This window comes from Caretta caretta, chromosome 2 (genome assembly GCF_965140235.1).
Source record: "Caretta caretta isolate rCarCar2 chromosome 2, rCarCar1.hap1, whole genome shotgun sequence".
In the NCBI taxonomy this organism is placed as follows: Eukaryota; Metazoa; Chordata; order Testudines; family Cheloniidae; genus Caretta; species Caretta caretta.
In genome coordinates, this window is record NC_134207.1 from 2694237 (window position 1) to 2702186 (window position 7950).

Genomic DNA, 7950 nt, shown 5'->3' on the forward strand with positions numbered 1-7950 from the left:
CACTAAAACCCCCAGATCCTTTTCTGCAGTGCAGCCACCTCGCTAGTCAGTCCCCGTTTTGTAGTTGTGCATTTGATTTTTCCTTCCTAAGTGCAGTACTTTGCACTTGTCTTTGCTGAATTTCATCTTGTTGATTTCAGACGCATTCTCCAACTTGATAATAAATCATAGGTCCTGATCATTGCCCGTAATTGATATTTGCCCAGTTACAAAGCTCCCCTGCCACAAGCTATCTGAGGCTCTGAGCAACCATAAAACCAAGGTGACTTTCAGGCAGATTGCTACGTCCGGTGGAGCACAGGTGTCCCAGGGCGCCCTTTTCTCCGAAAGGAGGCGTGAGAGCTGTGCTGGAAGGAGATGGCAGCATGGGGCAGCCCAGAGCGTCCGTGGCCGGAAGGCCCGTTCACACTGTTTGCTATTTAACACACGGCCTGAGAGCACTGGACACACAAGGAGACATGTTGCCAGCACTGACAGGCTGCTCCTACGATGGACTGGCGGTCGCTGGGCTGGCCGTCTCCCTGGGCTGCCCTTAGAGATGAGGGTGGCGGCAAAGGGCAGCTTTCAGGCTCCAGCTGGGTTATTGCACTTCCCTGTTAAAGTATCAGGCCGGGCTTGCCTAGAAATACCAGGCGCACAGGTTCAAATCCCACATTGGGAGCAGCTCGACCCTGTGCAGTTTGCTCTCTCTTTCAGACACTGATCCTCCATGTCTGCTCTGCTCGGATGTAAACGTTGCTTTGGTGCATTTCTGCAAAAGCCAGAGTTTCCCCCGGAACCCAGACCACAATATCTCCCTCACGCACCACGCCACCTACCTGCATGCCTCCCCCACCCCCCCAGGGAGCTGCATGCAAGTGAGTCTGTGTGTGTAGAGTCTGATGAACACCCTCAGACTGTTCTGACCTTCACATTTCTCCTCCAGTAACCAGAGCCCTGCAGTGGCCTCAAGTGGCGGATGGCTGGTAACTGCAGATTAAGCTGGGCTGGGCAAAGGTTTCCAAGCGAAGCTGGATCTCGCTTCACACAAGGATGGGTCTGCCATGACCATGTGAATAAGGCGTCACTGGAAAGCATTTCCCACCCTGCAGCCAGCCCTCCGGGATCAGGCTCGGGGAGGCAGAAGCAAGGAGAAGAACGACCCAGCTGTGCTGATTTCTAGCTTGGCGAAGAACCTGGGAAAGATGAAGAAATATTGGGGGTGACGTAAGACCAGCGAGAATCCTTAGCGGGGGTCCAGCACAATTTTGCAGCTGCTAGGGGAGTTTCACAAACAATGGAAATTAGAAATGAAAAAGGGTCTGGCACATCTGGGATCTCAGGGCCTCTGACTCTCAACCAGGAGAAATGGACACAGCCCTCCGGAAACATTTAATTCAACACCTAAGCTGTGATCACCTTGAGTGCCTGATTCATCCGCAGGGCTTAAACCTGAGACCGTCCCCACCAAAGCACAGGCCTGTACTCCTGGCGCTCAGGAAGTAACTGCATGAGCCACTCTCCAGCAGTGGCAGGTTCTCTTCTTTGTGAGCCGATCTGCTGGGACAGGGGCAACGTGCACTTTGCAAGCATGTTACCTTATTTCCTGGGAACAGTTATTATGTATACAGGGCTGGTCACCACAGCCCAGCTGCTACCTACCTACCTACCTGGCTATCTTCCTCTTCTTTAACACGTCTATTGCAGTAGTGCCTAAAGGCCTCTATCCCGTTGGTCCCCATTGTGCTAGGGGCTGTACAAACATACAGTGCAAATTGCTTACAGCTTAACAGCTTCTGGTACATCCCCGTCTCTACTAGGCAAGCACTTGCTCAGAGCTCAGGAGGGGGCAAACAGGGAGATGGGGGTGGCAGTGCATTCCAGGATGCTGGGATGCCATGATCACTGTCGGGGCTGCAGCGGGGCGTGAAGTCAGGTGGGGAAACGCTGAGCAGCTGATTGGACTACAGGTCCTAGCTGACATGCCTACGAGGAGGAGGAGAGGAGTGGGAAGTTATTGGGAGAAGCTAAGACCCAGCAAGTGAAGAGATGCTGCTTCCCTCTGCCCCAAATGGGCAAGCTTTCCTACAGGCTAGATTCACCCTGTAAAGGAAGAATCGTCACTGGGTCTTCTGCCCCAGAACAGGGAGGGGCACTTGGGGGGAAGGACTTTGTTCTGGGAACTCCAGTCCCCATGACAACAGGGTTTCTGTGAGGTAACCAGCCCAGGATTCAGCCTCTGATCTTATTCACTTCCTTTGTGGTGTTCACACGTCCTGCTTAAGGAGCTTGCAAATGGTCTCTTTATTCCATGTCTGATTCCAGCTGGCTGGGCATAACCACAGAGCTCCACAGACCCCACCCGGACTCTCTGTCTGGGAAGCTCAACTCTTAAAGGCACAGAGCCTCAAAGGCATTTAGGTCCCTATGTCCCACTGGGCATTTTCCATCAACGTATTGGGTTGGGGCTAATGGGGTCTGGCGGTTACATGTCTGAACCCAGACATCACTGCAAACTCCTGGCCCTAATCCATGGCCCCTTGTCCAACATCACCGTAGCAGGGATGCCATGTCTTGCAAACATAGCTGGTGTATGCACAATCACCTGGTTAGCTGTAGTATCTCCTAGCCAGGCTAGCTCAGGGAAGTGAGACCAATAGTCTAGAATGGATACATGGGTCTTTTCCCCCTAGACAAGGTGAACAAATCCATGTCCACATTGTTCCAAGTTTTCCCTGGGCCACCAACCTGGGCTCTTGCACTTGGCTGGGTCTCTATTTCCGGCATATGCAACAAACCCTAACCCACCCTCACCATTGCTGTTCAGGGGAGGCCAGTGGAAAACGTCTCTTCGATTTGTCCATCCCTGAATGACCTTCATGGACCTTTGGGAAGGTTTGCAAACCCTACCTGGCCATGGCTGCTGCTGGGAGCCCAGTCAGATCCGCCCATGGCGCTTGCAGTGGGTGCCGGGCTGGAAGGGAGGGGCTAAAAGGGACCCCCAGCTCCGCAGGGAGCTGGCTGGGAAGCACTGTGGAGTCGCAGTTCACAGGCAGGCTAGAAGGGTGGCTACAGCTGAGCCGGGCTGCTGCCTGCTTAAGCCTCCCTGGCGGGAAGGTAGGCCCTCACAGGGGCCCATTTGTTCGTCGCTGGGTGCTACCGATGGCCTTCTCACCGCAGCAGAGGGTTCTCTGGTAGGAGGGGTGAGCTAAGGCCAGAGGGGTTGAGAGTGAAGCCCTGCAAAGACTCCTTTATTTCGTGCTTGGTTTGGACTGTGACCTTGGTCTCTACTGGGCTGGGAGGAGACTGAACTCTTTGGGTGGCCTGGGCTGGAACCATGGAAGATGTGAGGTTTTTCTGCAGCACCTTAGGACTCCCCATCCTGGTGCCTTTAAACAAATCCCATCTAGTACTGAGAGTGAGTGATGATGGAGTTTAGGAATATGCTGTGCTGGCCACCCTGTGTGAATAGCCTGGATCACGGTTTGTAGGGTCTCATCCTGAGCAGTAGCTCTGGCAAGCACAGTCCCTATTTCATCTGACCCCGGACAGGGTTTCCATTCGATTGCCGTGTACAAAATCGAGCTCGGGACTTTGCTCCACTCCACAGCACTTTTATCAAAGGCTCTACAGCGTCTCCCCCAGGGCTGTATCCAAGTTACGAATGGTATCTCTGTGTTCCTGGGGGCAGCAGGTGGGGCTGGTCCCTTTTGGCGATGGCAATAACTGGTGTAGGGTCAGTCTCAGATAACTCAGCCTCCCAGAAATAAAGACATGAAACTTTTTATGCCCATGGTCTCAGGCCAAAGCCTCCTTCTCCCGTTGAGTGCATTGACGCTGGTTTTGTTAGTGTCCATGGTGCACAAACCGCTGCTCTCTGGTTTTGAGCCGAGTGTTGTAAAAGGACGACAATATTTCCCTACATAGTCAGCATTCCAAGGCATCTTTATACCCACCCCTGCATGTGGGGGCCGGCCTGGTGGTGATGGCCTCAGCCTAGCTGTGTTAACTTCTCTCCCTAATACATTATTTACCTGGAACCTTTTTTTACTCCTGGGAGCGTGTGGTGTCCAGGGATCACTCAGTGAACTACAGACTCCCAACAGCAACACAGAGGCTGCATTTCAGTCTCCTTCCCTAAGCTCTTGCAAGGTCATGCCGCTGACAGAAGAGCTCTGTAATGGAACAGAAAGCTGCGTTCCAGTCCATGGCAGGTGCACAGCCTGGTTTCCTGTCTCCCCCAGAGCTTGGCGAGGCCGTGTCCTGACACCTTCACTGTTCAACCCTGGCATGGGCTGGTTGATGGATGCACTTGAGGAGGCAGTTGTCAGTGGCCTTGAGCTGTTCTGTTTTGCTTCCAGATCTCAAATACGGCGGTGACGTTGTCTTGTTGGCTCAGTTTGGGGAGCCGCAGCAGCTGACGGGCGATCTGGTCAGGCAAGAGGCCATGAGCATGGATTTGGCTATAATCCAGATAAAACTATGTCCCTGGCCATCCCATCCAGCAGCCTCCAGCTCCAGATTACAACCAGATCAGTATTCACCTGTCCGCTGGGACACTGAGCAGGTGGCCACTGTCAAATCCTTGGGTAGTGTCACAGACAAACCTGGAGGATGCCGAAAGATGAGGATGTGCGCGTAGTTGCAGCTGATGCTGTGTGTCGGGACCGTCCGTGGCCTCCGTGGGGATGTTGTCACATCAAGCCTGCCACGGAGATGTGGCTCTACAGAACCATGATTATACCAACTCTTTTGTACGGAAGTGAGGCCTGGGTGCCAAGCGAGGCTGAAGAACACTCCTGGATTGATGTTTTTGAGTCTTGTCTTCATCAGCTGCTCCATATCAAGTGGCAGGACAAGATCAGAAATGAGGATATTCCAGCCCAAACTCAGCTCCTGCTGTGATCAGCGCTGGTTTGGATTTGATGGGTTTCTTGGTATTGTTAGAATGGAAGACCAACGAGTTCCAAAGCATGGCTACCAAGGAATGCTGCTACATGGTGGCAACCACATGGGCATCAAAAGCTTTGGGGAGCAACAAGATTGCCAATGACGGCTATAAACTGAAAATGGAACCAGACTACCTTCAGCACCTTGCTAGAGATCTATCCAGGAGGTCTTCTGTTTCCCAGGAGGCTGTGTCCCCTGGGATTTGCCATCATCATGATGATGGTTTAAGTTCTTAGATGTGGGGGGTTGGATGACTCAGGAGAGTGATAATGGGATATAGTTTTTCACCTCCGCTTCTATTGGAGCCAGGGACCTAAAGTCATGATCATCTGATGGCTTTTGGGAGATAAATGTCTTAGTCCAGCTTCTGCTGGGACAGGAGGTCACAGAACTAAAGCCACCATGGCAGGTGTCACTAATTGGCCCTGGTTAGTGGCTTTGGGAAAGGACAAGGCTTGAATGGGCTGCAGAGAGCAAATTCCCCTCTCATTTACTCTCTGTGCGATGCCCAAAGATGGGCAGGTCATAGATTCCAAGGCCAGAATGGACCACTGTGATCGTCCAGTCTCACCTCTCGTAGAACACAGGCCAGAGACCTGCCCACAATAATTCCTAGAGCAGAGCTGTTAGAAAAACATCCAATCTCAATTTAAAAATGGACAGCGATGGAGGATCCACCATGATCCGGTGTAAGGTGTTCCAGCGGTTAATTACCCTCTTGGTTAAAAATTTACACTTTATTTCCAGTTTGAATTTCTCTAGCTTCAACTTCTAGTCGTTGGATCGTGTTAGACCTTCCTCTGCTAGATGGAAGAGCTCGTTATTAAATGTTTGTTCCTTGGGTAGATACTCCTAGACTGTGATCAAGTCACCCTTTCCCTTGCTCTTTGTTCAGCTAAAGAGATGGAGCTCCTGGAGTCTCTCACTCTAAGGCAGGTTTTCTAATCCTGTAATCATTCCTGTGGCTCTTTGTGGGACCCTCTTCAATTTATCACCATCCTTCTTGAACTGTGGGCACCAGAACTGGGCCCAGGATCCCGGCAGCGCTCGCACCAGGGCCACATACGAAGGCGACATAACCTCTCTGCTCCATCTTGTGAGTCCCTTGTTCATACATCCGAGGACTGAAACGGCTCTTCCCTGGAACAGAGATAAAATCCCTGCCCTGAAGATCGTCCGGGCTGGAATGCAGCCAGGATTCAGCAAATGAGGATGAGACTAAGTAAGAGAGGATGGAGTGGATGGCCTGGTGGCTAAGCCATTAGACTAGGGCTTATAGAGACCTTGGTTCAAATTCCTGCTCTACCCAAGACTCCTTGGGCCACTGGCTTAATCTTAAAGCCCTCTGTTTCCCACCTGTCAAATGGAAATAACATTCCTCTCTTGGTCTGCCTGTATCAAAACGGGCAGCTCTCCAGTGCCTCCATCTGTCTGTACGCTGGGGCCCTGATCCAGGCTGTGTGGAGGCACTGCTAGACTATAACAACAATGGGGTGGAGTTGGATAGGGGCTGGCTGCCTGCAAGTGACTTTGTAAATGTATTATAATGTTGTCTCAGCTTGTTTGCAGGAAGCCTCTAGACCAAAGCTGAGGATCGTGATTGGCTGGGTATAGTCCCCCTGCTGCCGGGTATGCGGTGCTAGGGCGCTGGTGGGGTGACACACATGTGGTACCATATAAATAACACACCTGACCCCCAGCAGGGCAAGGGCACAAAACCTGCAGATGCATTTGTGGCCCAGAGAGGCTCAGTATGGCCAATGCCAGACATTACAGAATCCTGCCTCCCAAATCAGGGGATTAGCTTAAAAACCATGAGATCTTAAATATAAACTTTTTTTCTCTGCCTGCCGGGCATGAGCCCTTAGGGGTCATGGTTCCAAGTTTTTCTCCACAACGAGCAGGGCTAGAAACTGTTCTTTTTTAAAAATGAAAGCTGGGAGTCTTATGTAATCACATGACTCCGGGAGCTGGGGCTGCTGGAAAACACACTGAATCGTTTGAGCCTTGTGCTAACAGGATGAGAGTGGGCAGTACTTCAGGCACTGGGCCAGAATTGTTCAGATGTGCAGACGCCACAGAGGAACGTAGCAATGGCCAGATTAGAGCACACCTGAGGTCCAGCTAGCCCAGTTTGCTGTCTCTGACAGGGCAGGGGCCAGCGCCCAACACTGCGGCAGAAGGTGTAAGAAGCCTGCAGGAGCAGATGTGGACTGATCTGCCCCCTACATAACTCTCATCCTGGTCTCTGCTACCCAGAGACTGGTTTAAACCCTGAAGCAGGAGGTTGAAGAACTGCATGTTATGGATTTCTATAATTATAGGGGCCCTAAATCATTAAACCCAAACGTCAACCATAGGGAGCACCCCGAACAGACCCCCTCACCCATGAACCTGCCCCCTTCTTCTGCTCACTCACCCATGCCCCCACCCCATCTGTGCACCCTCTTCACCCCAGACCTTTTCACCACTCCACACACCTTCACCCCTGCAGACCCCCTCATGCCTGCAGACCACCTCACCTAGGTACCCCCCACCCATGCATCCCCTCCCCTCATCCCCACACACGACCCCTCACCCCATGCCCCTCACCCCCACAGACCCCATCATCTGCACCATCACCCACGCAGGCCCCACCCTTAGCCTCGCAGACCCCCTCACCCATGCACCCCCTACCCTCATCCCCAGACACCCCACCCCTCCAGACCACCTTACGCATGCACCTCCCACCCCTGCATCCCCCCCACCCCACACACCCTCCTCCCTGCACCCTCACTCTTGCATCCCCACCCTCACCCATGCAGACCTCCCCCATGCCGATGCCCCCCACCCTTCTTTGACACAACCCAAGGCCCTCAGCTCCCCGTGAACTACATTTCCCAGCGCGCCTTGCGCCCCGCCTCCTCTCCCCTCCCACTCCTGCGCCTGGAAGTTGAGCGACGGCGATTCTGTCCAATGAGCAGCGGAGGCAGCGCCAATGGGGAGGTGGAAGCGGCGGGGGGGGCGGGCTCTGTCGCCCGG